Genomic DNA, 15,103 nt, shown 5'->3' on the forward strand with positions numbered 1-15,103 from the left:
CCTACTTGTTTTTTATGTGTCTTTCCCACTTTCACCACAGAGCTCACAGAAGTCATTAGAGATCATAGAGATCATTAGAGATCTCTCCTTTCTTATGTGACCACCTTCTCCATGAAATCAAGTACTTAACTGCCCCCTCTATATTAAGATATGTTGTGGCAGAGAGGAAAATGCTTGGGTACTTTTTTTAATAGAACCTTAAAAATATGGGTTTTAATTCACCTTCATGATTTGTTAACTTTTAGCACAGGCATCATTAATAACTCCTTCATAATTTTCCTAAATACACCCAACTGTCCCAACTAGTCTTTTATTGCTATTCTTTTTATGAAACCTAGGTTTAAATTAAATGGCTGCAAATTCATGTGTTTAAAGCTGAAGAAAATGCACAGTGAAAACTTCTGAATTTGCCATGGAGTCACATGAAATGGAGCCTGCCGCCACAGCGGTAGAAATGCACGGCACTCTGGGATATGAGCAAGTCTCTCTGTGTGGTGAATATTGACAGAAGGGCTATACTTCTCAGACAAAGCCATTACCTCAAATCCCAATATCTTCATTTTTCAAGGTAAGGGAGATTAAGAGCTGACATTTCAAGACCAAGTCAGAGAACCTACTGATTAAACACTAATCCAAACTGTCCCTTCTCTGCTATCGTCAAGGAGGAGAGAGAGCTATATTAAAAGGAGAGTATAATTCTGTTGATTGATTTGCTAAGTCCTTGCATATTTCTCAAGGTTATGACATTACAGATTGCACTGAAACATGGAAGTCTAGTTTTGGTTTGTTCCAACATGAGAACAACAGAAAATACTAGATACTCTATTCTAGTGATAGCTAGTTAGTTTTGTACATGTAGATTGCTTATGTTCTCACAAATTTTAGTCTTCAAATATATCACCCATTCACAGATCTGTTCAAGGAAACCTTGAAAAGATATTTGTAACCACAGTTAGGCTGATTAAACTAGTAATATTAATATATCTTCTTTTCTTAAAGGTAGGATACAGCCCTCCTCTGATGTAAGAGCACCTTCTGGTACATTAATTGGTACACCTAGTTGATTAACCTGTAGTACAGCTCTGTAACTATTATGGTCAGCATTCTAGTAACATTAGCCTAGGGATTAATTGTGCAAATAGTAACATTTTGAAAACTAGATGCTAAAATGACTCTTTGGCTTCACATTCATGATACATAATGTTTAGAAGTCTCTCAGTTGTTTTCCATTAAATGTATTTTCTGTTCTACTGTTTTAAGAGAGAAATCCAGATTTGTTGCAAAATAGGTGCTACTTCTGTGCAGAGCTGTCCCTTGCACTGCATTTTAGCAAAATGCTTGGCCAGAAACTTACACTGTTTGGGGACTTACAATAGATTAATTACTATAAAACTAAGCAGACATGAGAAAAATGCCAGCTCAAGATATTTATAGAATCATAGAATCGTTTAGGTTGGAAAAGACCTTTAAGATCATCCAGTCCAACCATTAACCTACACTACCAAATCCACACTAAACCAATCAAGGGTAGACTAGACTAAACCATATCCCGAAGTGCCATGTCTACCCGTTTTTTGAACACTTCCAGGGATGGTGACTCCACCACCTCTCTGGGCAGCCTGTTCCAATGCTTGACTACCCTTTCCGTAAAGAAATTTTTCCTAATTTCCAGCCTAAACCTCCCCTGGCACAGCTTGAGCCCATTTCCTCTCGTCCTATCACTAGCTACTTGGGAGAAGAGACCAACACCCACCTCACTACTACCTCCTTTCAGGTAGTCGTAGAAAGCGATAAGGTCTCCCCTCAGCCTCCTCTTCTCCAGGCTAAACAACCCCAGTTCCCTCAGCCGCTCCTCATAAGACTTGTTCTCCAGACCCTTCACCAGCCTTGTTGCCCGTCTCTGAACACGCTCCAGCACCTCAATGTCTTTGTTGTATTGAGGGGCCCAAAACTGGACACAGTATTCCAGGTGCGGCCTCACCAGCGCCGAGTACAGGGGGACAATCACCTCCCTGCTCCTGCTGGCCACAGCATTCCTGATACAAGCCAGGATGCTGTTGGCCTTCTTGGCCACATGGGCACACTGCTGGCTCATGTTCAGCCGGCTGTCTACCAACACCCCCAGGTCCTTTTCCACCTGGCAGCTTTCCAGCCACTCTTCCCCAAGCCTGTAGTGTTGCATGGGGTTGTTGTGACCCAAGTGCAGGACCTGGCACTTGGCCTTGTTAAACCTCATACAGTTCACCTCAGCCCATCGATCCAGCCTGTCCAGGTCCCTCTTCAGGGCCATCCTACCCCCGAGTAGATCGACACTCCCACCCAGTTTGGTGTCATCTGCAAACTTACTGAGGGTGCACTCAATCCCCTCATCCAGATCATCGATAAAGATATTGAACAAGGCTGGTCCCAAAACAGAGCCCTGGGGAACACTGCTCATGACTGGCCACCAACTGGACTTAACTCCATTTACCACAACTCTCCGGGCTCGGCCACCCAACCAGTTTTTTACCCAGCGAAGACTACACCCATCCAAGCCATGAGCTGCCAGCTTCCCAAGGAGAATATTATAGGAGACGGTGTCAAAAGCTTTGCTAAAGTCCAGGTAAATGACATCCACAGCCTTTGAAACAGTCCTTTGCAGAAAATCTTGTAGAATATAATTCCCTCACAGAAAACTGTTTTGTGTGATTTCATTCAACTCATTGCACTTAAATTCTACAAAAAAAAATAAAAAAAATAAAAAAATGCTCTTTTCTGATCTCAACTAAAACCAGAAACCATGGCAATACTGAGATGTTTGAAATATTACCCCTGAAGACAATGTTCATGATTTCTTTTTCTTATTGCAGCTCTACTGATGGAGCAATTGCTCAGAGAGTAGACACTTGGTTGAGCTTACTCCTTAGCCTTAGAGTGTTTACATCCAAATCACCTACCTTTCTGTTGAGGCTTTAAGAATGGCAGAAAAGGGATGTAAAAGTACATACACACACCCCACTCACCCTCTCTTGCTCCTGTTTTGTTTTTTTTTTTAACTTTACATGAACAAATCAGGAATTAACCAGTCAAGAGAGTGAGGTAAAGGACATGTGCACATAAATAACACATACCACTTTTTAGAGCGTATTGATTGTGTGCCTGTGCATTTATTTTTGCTATAAATAATTAATTAATAAATTACTGAAAGAGTTTTCAGACTAAGAATTGGAGCCACATTTAAATCCCTTCCAGGCAAAGTCCCTGATCACAAGGTTTCACAGCTTTGCTCTTGTTGACATTTTCTCACTGGTGAGCGTGAAGCAACTCCGTGCTGAGTGGCTCATCAGCAGGATCTGTCTGGGGTAGTGAAGCGATGAGACGGCCCTTTCTCAATTCTTGGGCTATCTGGAGCTGAATTTTATTTCCCCTCTCCAAAGACTCAAGACAACATTGAACCCAGCATTCCTGTATACTGGACAAATGCTCCAACCACCTTATCCAACAGCTTTGCCTTAAAAGTGCATAGAAGTGTGCCACAATGTGTCAAAGATGTATGTACAGGGCTGCTAGGCATGATGGAAGGGCTCCCAGACCCATTTGGACCAGCAGCAGGAGGCAAGAAGAGCTAACCTAGGGCACGTTAACTGGCATCGGATCCCTTTGTGTGAAGAAGTGAGTCAAGTCCCTAGCTCCAACACCTACATAGAGACATATAAATTCAGGAAATTAATTAAATATTTGGAAATGGAATCTCACCCTTCCTGTAAAATGTTGTAGTCTTCAGTGTAACTTTTTAAGATGCTTTCATAAGAGCAGGAAATAAAATCTCTAAAGATATGATTGTCATTAAAATTTGCCACCTCCCCATGGTACTTCACAGCCCCTTCTCTATTACCAAATTCTACTACCCTTCTCTGTGGAGAAGGGAAGAAGGTACACTGCAGCCAATACTATCCCCATTAGACCTTGCTACTTCTTGCAAAATGTGTTAAAGACTATACTTGTAAGTGCCAAGTCCCTGAGGGGGAAATAGCTCTATTTGCAAAATCTCTTTAAGCTGTTCCTGCCTTGCCCTCTCATTCCCACCTGTGCACCACTGCTTGATGTAATTTATACAAGCCCCACTAATGATTGCACTGACATAACTGGGGGAGTTGCAAACTGCCACAGAAATCAGAAACTGGAAGGATCACCTCTTAAAGAGGTTTTACTAAAGACTATGTTTTAATGCAGACCTCTGCCCTGAGACCTCAGGTTTCTTACTGAACTGCAAATGAAATTGCCCCTGTGGCGTGCCTCGGACTCTTCCCAGATCACAGCCGATTTGGGAAGAGTGACACCTGGTGACTCTGCTTCTACACCTATGTGGGTTTCTACCCCGAGGTCTCCCATTTGAGCAGTAACCAAATGCAATCTTTGCTTCAGCTGCGTGATACTATGAGATCAGTGTCTGAGGCAGCGTGTCTGACAGGGAATCTCTGGCTTGAGGGAAAAGGTTAGATGTGATGTGGACTTTTTTATTATTCACATCTGTCACTTTTATCTCAATCTGTGAGTGAATGTCTTGTTTTCTCCAACTGCAAAACTCAAGATTTCTGCTTTTGCCTTGCAAGACATTCCACTGGAGCCACAGATAAGGTGCAAGATAGGCATGCTGTTTATCAGCTGTTCCCCCAGACAACAGAGGAGATGCCAGCAGCACAGAAAATGTAACATTTTTGGCCCCCTTACATTTCAAAAAATAGGAACAACTTTTCGTATCAATGAAGTGCTTTCTGAAAGGGCATTCTGTGTTTGAAGAGAACAAAGCCATACCCCTGCATTATCCAGTGCATGAGATGAACCAAAAATGCATACATATTCTGCAGTTCGCAGTGAGGTGTGTTGGTTCGCCCTATATAGAGGGGGTTTTAGATTGTTTTCTTAAAGAGCCTTCCAGCATGAGGCAAGGCAAAAATAAGAGATACATAAAATGAATACATAATATGCACTTCAGTAAAAAAAAAAACAGCCAGGCACATGCTTTGCCTACAAAAAGCATCTCTGAAAGAGCTGTTTGTTTAGGGCTCAGCTAAGGCCACTTTGCAATAGCTATAGTAGTCCTGGATGGTGATTAAAGAGAGCTGGGATTTATAACTATGATAAATCTTTAATATTTAGAGGTTAGCAGAAAATATATGAAAGAACTTTAGCAATAGGAAGACTCATTTGTGTCTCCTTCAGTCTGTTAGATTTGTTGGCTGCTCACCTCCTAACTGTATATAGGTGGTCTTAAAGACAATTGCTATAGTTTAATTTAGGCAATGTGTATGAGTGAATATATAGAGAATATTCAGATCTGTAACAGTGTCTGTTTTGTGCCACTTTCATTGGCCACAGAGAAGCCAAGAAGGGCCATGGCTGAGTAGTACCTTTAGAGGGGCTAGCATTTCGCAGGTAAGCACTAACAGGAACCTTTCCTGTTCCTGGTGTCTTTTCTCTTTCCCTATATGTAAAGCCTCTTCTTAATCCATCCATTTGATTAAACAGAAGGGGAATGCAAGCTCATCAAATATACCTGTAATGTATGAGGGTGCAGCTCTCCTGACTTCTGAGAAATTGCATCTCTCTCCTCTAAAGGTGGATTTGGTATGCAGGTTTGCCCACAGTATGTTTGACTTCATAATTTTGTTCCATTTAATCAGAGCTGTGGGTTGAGTGGTACAGGAGAAACATTAAGCAATTCTCAAAGGTGTAGAGAACAAGGTAGCAAGTGTGCTGAAGCTATTCATTTTTCTCTGTCTCCCAAATGTTGTAGTTGCCATCTACTCTCCCAGACTGAGTATGCAGTGACCATAGCTACAAACAGCTCAAGTGGACTATAAAGACTATATGGGTCAGAAAGGACACCTGAACATTAAGACTGATCACGACATCCCTAGCAGTACTGCCTGAGTTTATAGCTTTCAACCCCTTTCTCTGGAAAATGGCTATGAAGAGAGAGCCCCCCCATCCCCAGGAGTTACATTCCCTGCAGCAGGAATTGCCTACTTTGGATGGCCACTGTTTTTTTCTAAAACACAACTTTCCCTCCTCCAACAAAATGACATCTTTTAACCCAGCAATAATCTGTGTTGTTTTCTTTATCTTTTGAAAGTTGCATTTTTCAGGGAATGAGGAAAGGGCAAGAGCAGAAATAGGACATACTGCTGATTTTCTGCTGAGCCATATCTTTAATGTACTCCATGGGATGTACTCCTGTTCCTCTAGGCAGCCACTCAGGATTAAAGAGTTGCAGCATGTCATCTTTAATTGCCGTATCATAAAATAGTTTTTAAAGCATTGAACATTAAGGGATTTAAATCTCCTTAATGCTCCTGGATGGCAATCTCTCAAGGTTCATACTGAGGCCAGACCCTTATAATAAATAGAATGTGGGCAAAAAAAGCAATAACGTAAATTAATGACAGGTATTGTAGAAAAGATTTGAAATAGTTGAAATAAGATCTCTGCGAGTTTTGAGTTTCCAAATAAGCCACAGCAGTAAGTGGGAGGAAGGAGAGAAAATTTCTATTCCTTCACCACCCTGAGGTAAAGTCATTTATTACTCTCCAAGGAAAAGATTTTCTATAATTCAGTATACGTAGATCCAGATGTGTGAAATCAAACCTACACAAGGAAGGACCCGATCCAGCAATCAGATTTGCATAGGCTGAGGTAAAGCAATATGAAAACCATGGTATTGCTGTATCCAATAGAAAGTTACTCCTGAGGATATGAGAGTATTATCAGCAGAGGGATAGGCAATGTTTTAAAGACACTCAGGTACACAATGCAATGTGAGCTAGCTGGGCAAACGTGGCAGCTGTCTTTTCCCAAATATCCTTAATAACCATGTAATTTCCAGAAGTCTGTGGGTATCTAAGAAATACGCATAGAGATAAGTATGCTATTGGAAAAAATGGTCATTTTAGCTAACCCCAGCATTTTCCTACCAAATTCTTTGTAAAATAAAAAGAAGACACAATATGTAATTGAGTTTGCTCAATATGCAGGTATTTGAAAGCAAAAAAAAGCTGTTATGTAGGCACTGTGTATCATTAATGAACAGTTTCAAATAATGAAAAGCTGTGTCAAAAATAGCCACCCACAAATTTAGCAACACATACACCTCTGAAAAGAGGTGCAACTTGGACTTCAGTGCACCAGGGCTGGCAGGAGGAAGCTCCTTTTGATAGCACATTTTTACTGTTGTCACAGAATCAGTCAAATAGTCTGTTGTCCAAATATTTTTCTAGTATCCAATATAAAGGCCTATTATACAAATCTATGTTTATTTTATTAAATCCTAACACAGGTGATAATGGTGGTGTTTATTTTTGTTGAGATTTACTTTAACAGCTTTTTACTAGGTTTTGGTGTCTGACCTAATTGATCATCATTAGCTTGCAACTATTACTGTTATGCCTTGTACCTGAGCACATGTATTTGTAAGTACCCTTGTAAATTTGCATGGTACATAAGTACCAAGAATTTTCCATAATAAATGCTAGTGCTTGGAGTAGCAGATTCATTCTTGGTTATATAAAACATTTTTCCTCATTCCATTTGAATTATTCCAAGGACTCAACAGCCTTTTTCTGCTTATGTTATAAGGCTAAACAAGTATGTCACTTGTAATTACTATAATTTTTCTGTCCGAAATCTCAGTCACAGCTGATCAGCACTTTGAAGTTTTGGAAGCTTCAGATTCAAAAAGAAAATTCATCCAATTTCACATTACTTGCACACAAACTATAATTGGTAAGTTGCTCTCGGTATCCTATAGCCAAAGAAACCCTCAATGTTTCCTTTTCACAGACACTTCCTCAATTCTGAAAGGCATTGTCCATAGAATAAGGATGACTTCTGTGTTTAAGGAAGTCCATCTGTTAGGTACTAAATTATTTAACTGTCCCCTTTTCTCAGACTAAGTTTGTATTTAGCAGTTTTCCAGGAGCAGCACCTAGTGTTCATCTAGACCAATTCTATAGCTGGGTGTGATAAAGTCAAGGACTCTGTCTAATGCTCTATAATGACCAGATGAAGGTTGAATCAATACTTTGTACACTGAATCAATATTTTAAAGTTAGACTCAAACCTAAACTGTAGACTTCTGCCCTGCTATTCACAACATCTAAATGAGTGATAGGATAAACAGGGTAGATACAAGTTGTAAGCAAAAAAAAAATTTAAAAAAGGAAATGAAATCACAGCAAATGGGGATGACTTAAAGGCTTTGCCTTCTGTCTATGTGTTGTAATATGTTTACTTCAGCAATCTGAGCATGTACTCAATTTACAGCTGAACATTATTATTTCTTAATCAAAATGAATAGAAACAAAAGATGATCTTTGAAGGCAACTTGTATGGAAACCAGCCAGATACAAAATTGCAGGACCTTGATCTTGTGAAAGAAAGCTTGAGAGACTGGAAACACTTGAAAAGCAGCATTGGGAAAGTTTTGAAACTTCCATAAACAACAAAAAATCTTGACTGCCTGATCAGGCGATAGAATCAGTGTGGCAAGAAAACTCATCAACCCAGTATGAAGAGGAGGTTGTATTTTTTAAACACTAAGGCTAGGAAAAAGGGGGACTACATAGAAAAAAATGCAATTTAATAAACGCATAGAGAAAAGGAGGAGGAAATGACCAAGTACAGGGATAAAGCATAGAGAGGACTGAATATATCTGAGGTTCTGTCAAGCAATAAAATTCAAAATTAACAGGTGACTTTGGGGAGATGAACTTTATTAGCCCACCAGACATCAAGATAGGGATGGCTGAATGTAAAGAGAAAAGAATCATCTTAACTGAAACAAAAACTTAGAGTTCTCTCTACCGTTTCTCTACATAATCATTGCCAAGCTGTATTTGAGCAACCCTAAAATCATGCTTGCTTTCTGGTTAGCCTTATAAGAGACTGAAGTACGCATACTCCAGCATAATGTTTCAAGCCAAAACCAATTACCAGGGTACAATCAAGGATCTGAAGCCAAGGACAGGAAAAAAATACCTACCAGATGAGAAGCCATAAACAATTTATAAGTGCAGGTGATGCCCAGGGCTTTGAGACAAAGGCCACAGTCCTCAGCTACAGACCTGCTAAATAGTAATTACACATGCTATTGCCTTGCATGGACTACTGTACTCCAGCAACTCAGGAGCATGGGCAGGCTATACCTGTGTTCACCCTAACCCTCTAATTACTAACAAGTCTTGGCAGGGGAGATCCTAGGAGAAGAGAAATTAGCCTTAAGCCAGTAACAAATGAAAAACCTTTTGTGCAAATGCATTTCCCATGCTGGGTGCACCAATATTCTCTTCCAAGCAAATAAATGGTACCTTTTAAACCCTAGTCTTCTTTTTTCATTAAAACTGTCTAATAAGAGAAGAGAAAGCCTGATCTGTTTCCCATAAATTGACTTGCAAGGCCCATAATATGACTTAACTGCATATAAGGGCATGGGTTCCCTTGGCTCTGGCCCTGAACCTTCAGCTTGAATAAGGTGTTACAGGCAGGTCATTTGAGATCAAAAGGCAAGTGCCTTGACCATACTGTGAGTGGTTTACAGTTCTCCATGCATGCACACACGGCTGTACTGTACCTACCCTGGACCTTCTGATTTCATAAGATGACACCGTCCAGGCCTCTCCCACTGCTGTTGAGACCTTTCAGCTCTAATTCAGTCTGTTTGATCCATGCTAAATCTTCTTCATAAGTTTAGCGATCCCTCAAATTGCCAACAGAAAGCTGTGTGGTGTCCTCTCAAGCCTCCTCCCACTGTAAACAGATGCAATAGCGGAACCCCAAGTTCTGAAAGCAACACTTACATCCAAGTGATTTTTTTCACTTTTACTTAGGACCAGCTTGACATCCTTGCTGGCATCCCAGACATCACACTTTGCAAGGGGGTGCCACGTCGTCTAGAAATCATAGGTACAGCACTGTCTTCACCTTGACAGGAGTCTAGGAAACAGGTCAAGGCCCCCAGCTGCAGTGTTTCCTGGCCTTGCCCCATCATCAGTCCCACAAGAGCCCTCCAGAGGCACTGATGTGGCCTTCTTGTTTGCTCTGAGGTGAGCAGAAACAGCTCTGTCTACAATTAGAAACACCCTGAGGCCCTCAGGACGGTTTTCTTCAAGTCACTTTTCTGAAGAGCAGATCTTCAGACAATAAGCCTCTGTAAGAGAAGAGGCTTGTCCTTTCAGAAGAATTTCTGTCTCCTAACTAAATACCATAGCAGTACTCTTCAGAGCAGGGCATATCTGTATGTTTGTTCAGCATCTGCCATAATGATTGTCTCCGAGGTACAAATACTATTGTGTACAATAATAGTATCTGATCTTTCACTAGGAGCAAAACTATTTACTCATTGAATTGGCTAGGTGGGAAAGTAGCATTTCAAAAGTCCAGGAGCCATTCATTCACAAGCTTTAAGAGTGCACATCTGTAATTTGGAGTGTGTGAGACACAAAAGCATCTTAAATGGAACCTGCCTTCCAGGAAGAAATGTCAGTTTGACTCAAAAAGTCACACTGAGACTCTCATAAAACCAGGCATACACAGCTCAGTGCAGAACTGATTTCCTGGCAGTAAATCTGACATAAAGGTTATTTTAGAACATACCTTTCCTATGCTGGGCTAAACCAACCAGCCCAGATCTCCGCTCTGTGCATCAGTCCCAGCTGTCAATTTGATATTGCAATGTTTTAAGCTTCTTTCAGAAAGGCACCACATGTGGGGGCCTTTGCTAATGTCTCAGAAGTTTAGTGTGCACCAGGTTGTTGCAGAAGGGCAGCTGCTCTGTAAAGAGCCCAGGACATACAGTAGAGGAACAAGGAATTTTAGCAGAAATGCCCTGAAATAATATACATGCACAGTTAACAAACTTTACTAAGCTTCCGCAAAAAACAGATACAGATACTGCTTGCATGAGCTCTGCAGCAGATGCTCTGAAGATATTCTAGTGGTCCTCACTGGAAGACCATTGTACATTGTACATCAAGGAGTTAGTGATCCACATAACAGTTAACCTGAGCAGGTCCAGGCCCATGCTGTGCTGTGCTGCACTGTTCTGCAAGTCCAGCCTGGCCTTCAGGCAGTGTTGCGCTGCGCAAATCTCTTGGCCGCAGGGTAAACTCAGCCAGCTTGCTGCGACAGAGGAGCCTGCAGGCAGCTTCCACTTGGTACCAGGGATTATGCCACCAGCCTGACCTCATTTTTATCTAAAAGTACAGCAAGAAGTTCCCAAGTTTGACAGTGGAAATGACAAATAGAGTTGTTTTCTTGTAAGAAAATTCTGTAATTCTGTAACAGCTCAAATGATCAAAATGGGACAACCTCTTCCATGGACAAGGTCTGCACTGCATGCTGCACATGGATCAGAGGCCTCTTCAGTGCTGCACAAACTGGGGTTCCCAGCATCTAAAGGGATGCAAGATTATCTATACTATTCTATCCTCACAGCATTAGTGGTACTAAACAGCATTTTAAATGATACTTTATAGACTCTGAGTGCCTTTCTTACCAGGATCATAATGGAGCAGAACCTCCTAGTGCAAAAGAGATACACTGAAGAGTCCAGGACAGGGCCGTTAAACAGTTACGATCCCCAAAATAAATAAGATCCCTACATCCTTTTTAAAAGACCCAGAACAATTAATCTCTGACTTTGTTAACTGCAAGCTATCTATGAGAACAGTAATGCATTGTAGGCTTCACACAGGTCTTTAAGACAGGATTCCTCTTCGCTATAACCAGCTACCTAAAAATTAGTGATATCACTTTAAGCCAGTATTTAGATTCCCCATATATTCAGCAAAGACAAAGACATGATTCAGGGTAGAAACCCATCCCTTTTTAGGATAGCTATCTGGAAAAGGCAAGATTAAGTTTCCTCTGCAGATGCGCTTGGAGTGTCCATAGGAGCCAAGCCAGATCTTCAGCCAGCTTAAACTTCATGCCTAACTGTTACGGGTTTAAGGTCAAGTGAGGTGATTTCTACTGCCAGTTGGTACTGACAGGGAAGTCAGAACAGGTTGGAAGCAAAGTGTTTGTGATGTACTAAAGACAAGATAACTATAGCCACCTGTTTTGTTAGATTAAAAAAGGGGAATTCTGACAGATATGTATGTCCATCTGGTACTGCTGCATCCATTCGCTTTGCTATACCCTCAGTTTGCTCCACACAATTTCGCTGGAGTTTCTTCAGATTGTAATGAATGATCTGCTGACACCAGAACAGAGAGATGTATTGCTCTGTCAGTGACTGTTACAGCCCACCTCTTGTTTATGCCCACTAGTGCTCTGCATATGCTTGCAGGCGGTTGTTGTGCCCTCAAGAACTAATAATGCATAGGTGACAGGCAATTGATCTATCTTCTGAGAACAGCCTTAACTTCATCAGTACAATCAGGACACCAGGGCATTCTGTAAGGAGCAAGCTGCATGGGAAAAGGCTGCTATAAAGCAATTGCAGATAGAGTGGAAGCTAAAGAAGTAAAAAAGTACAAAAGAATTGTGTTGTGAATGCAACAGGAACGTATTCATATAGGTTGCTTTTGCTACTATGTTATGCTGTTAGCATGGGTCTCAAGTTTATGCTCCAGCTCAATTTTTTTTCAGCTGAGCACCAATTCTATGAGTACACTCATGTCTGGAGTTTGGAGTGGAGATGCACCCCTGGGGAAGCACAGGCGGTGGGCTACAGGAAGGGAAGGAAGGGTCCTGGCACAGACCTTTGGAGGCTTTATGGACAGAGTCACTTGGCTTGGGGAACTTGACCCCAAACTCAAGCAAAACTACCTGCAGCAATATGTTTGTGTGTGTACATATATACATACATACACACACAAATATGTGATGGGGTTGGACAAGAAAAAAGCCATTTTTTACTCTTTCTGTCATATTATGGATATGTTTTAAATGCTTTTGTCCTATAGGTTAGTGACTAAGCTACCCACAGTTTTCTATTGTTTGGCCAACTCCAAATATAGAGCTATGCACACATACAGGTAAACACAGAGATTATTTCAATCTCCTATTTATAAACTGTTGAATCTAAGAACTCAAGGGGAAATAGTTGATTTAGGGCTCTGTATTTCTCTAAATGTAAGTACTCACAGATGCCTTTGCTAGCTTACCATCTTAGATCGGAATTTCTTAGTGATGTTCAAATGATATTCATTCTTGCTTCTTCTTTTCTCCAGTTCTTCCTTCTTGCTTTCAAGAAAAGAAATTATAGAAATGTGGTATTAAGTGGACAGTTCTTTGCCTAGATACCTCTGTTTCAGTTGTTTCACTGCAGCGCTTATCTTTACTCCAAAATGTTAGAATTCACTAGGCTTTGGTTTCTTGCCCCAGATACTTCCCACTTATAGGGAACAGCTGTTGGAAAATCCTAGCTCCATCTGCCATGAAACACAAACAACAGCTTCAGGAATATATGTAAGCATGCCAGTCACATGGCCTGGGCACTTTCCAGCCAGGCTGTTGGGTATTGTCCAACTTGAACTTGGGTCTACTGTATCCCCAACAGGCTGAAGGAGGACTGAGCTCAGGACACTTGCTGGGAACCTAGACTGTCATGTGCTCAACAAGACCAGGTCTTGTCTACTCATCACATGTGAACAAGAATCTGGTGGGACACTTGGTCTCTTACCCTCAAGAATGTTTCAGAGGTCAGTCTAAACCTGCCTCTCCGTAAATGCTTCCAAGTACAAATGTGTACAGGGGAAGAGTGGACTTAAGAAAAGCTCAAGAGGATTAATTGACAATGTAGGTATAATACTAATTTCCTTGCATCTCCCCCTCCCTTTCAGTTTCTGCAGGCTAGAAGTGGATCTGATCCTTAGCCTGAAAGATAAAAGAAAGAGAGTGAGTTTCCCTATAGGGATGAAAGCAATGGACCCAACAGATTTTTATTAAAAATCTTCTGATTGCAACACTACATTTACCACAGCATAGTTCTCTGGAAACTAAGTAGGCTCAGCAGCCTAGCACTTAAACCCTCTTCTGTGCTCCCAGGACAGCCTTCATTGACGAACCAGAATCAGAAAGAAGGAGTTAATCCTCCAGCAGGGAAAAGAGAAATATGGTGAAAATACGGCATTTTAGTTAGGAGATTAGGAAAAAAAAAAATATTAGCCAGGACAAATAATTAGAAAAAAGTATAGCTAGACTTATGACCATCCCTGAAATACTGACAGTCAAGTAAAAAAAGCAATCACAGAGATTTGCAGACCAGAAAATCCCAGGATCATGCTCACTCAAGGAGGCAGGTTTTTAATTGATCACCTACATTCACAACACAGTTGAATGTATTGTAGAAGAAAAAAAAAAATTAGCCCAGCTCCTCCAGTGACAGACAACCAAAGAGTAGAAGGCATGTTGGGTGTCCCTAACTGAGCCTTTCAGGAGCTGTGTCAGCAGCACTGGTCCTGGGTCCCTGGTGCCCCACCCCAGCCACTGAGGACCTCAAGGCTGCCACACTGCCCATTGTCCTGGCTCTATGACAGCACCCAAGCTGCCTTGCCCCATGCTCAAGGTGCTTTGGCATGCACTGAGCTCACCAACACAACCCAGGCACAGCCCCCAGGGCACCCTGCTTGCAGGGCTACTGCCAGGTGGGACAGAAACCTGCCCTTGTGGTGGACCATCCAGCACCCAGTTGGGACATATTCTCCCTGGCAGCTCAAACACATCCAAGGCAGAGATTACACAGATACAAAACTAGAACTCACAATACTGTCTACAATGCCATTTGCAGCAGCATTTATTTTAGTATTTAGAGACACTTTATTTTATACCCACATCTGGGAAAAAAAAAAAATTTCCAAGGTCAAAAGGGTCTCAAACTAAAGACCCTATCCCTTCATGTAGCAGTCTCAAAAGGCATACAATTCATTTTGCCGTTTTGTCTGCAGCATGCCATTTTGTCAGTTCAACAGACTGTTGAACTGTTTGCAGCCTTTAAAACCTATTTTCGTTGCTATGGTTACCAGCTCTTCAAAATATCAGTACCAGATCAAAAAAACCCCACATGTGAGGTCTGATGATTCTGCCATGATTTTGCCTGATTTCACAAGAAAATTGTTCTACC

The sequence above is a fragment of the Pelecanus crispus genome, chromosome 1 (genome assembly GCF_030463565.1).
Source record: "Pelecanus crispus isolate bPelCri1 chromosome 1, bPelCri1.pri, whole genome shotgun sequence".
Taxonomy (NCBI): domain Eukaryota; kingdom Metazoa; phylum Chordata; class Aves; order Pelecaniformes; family Pelecanidae; genus Pelecanus; species Pelecanus crispus.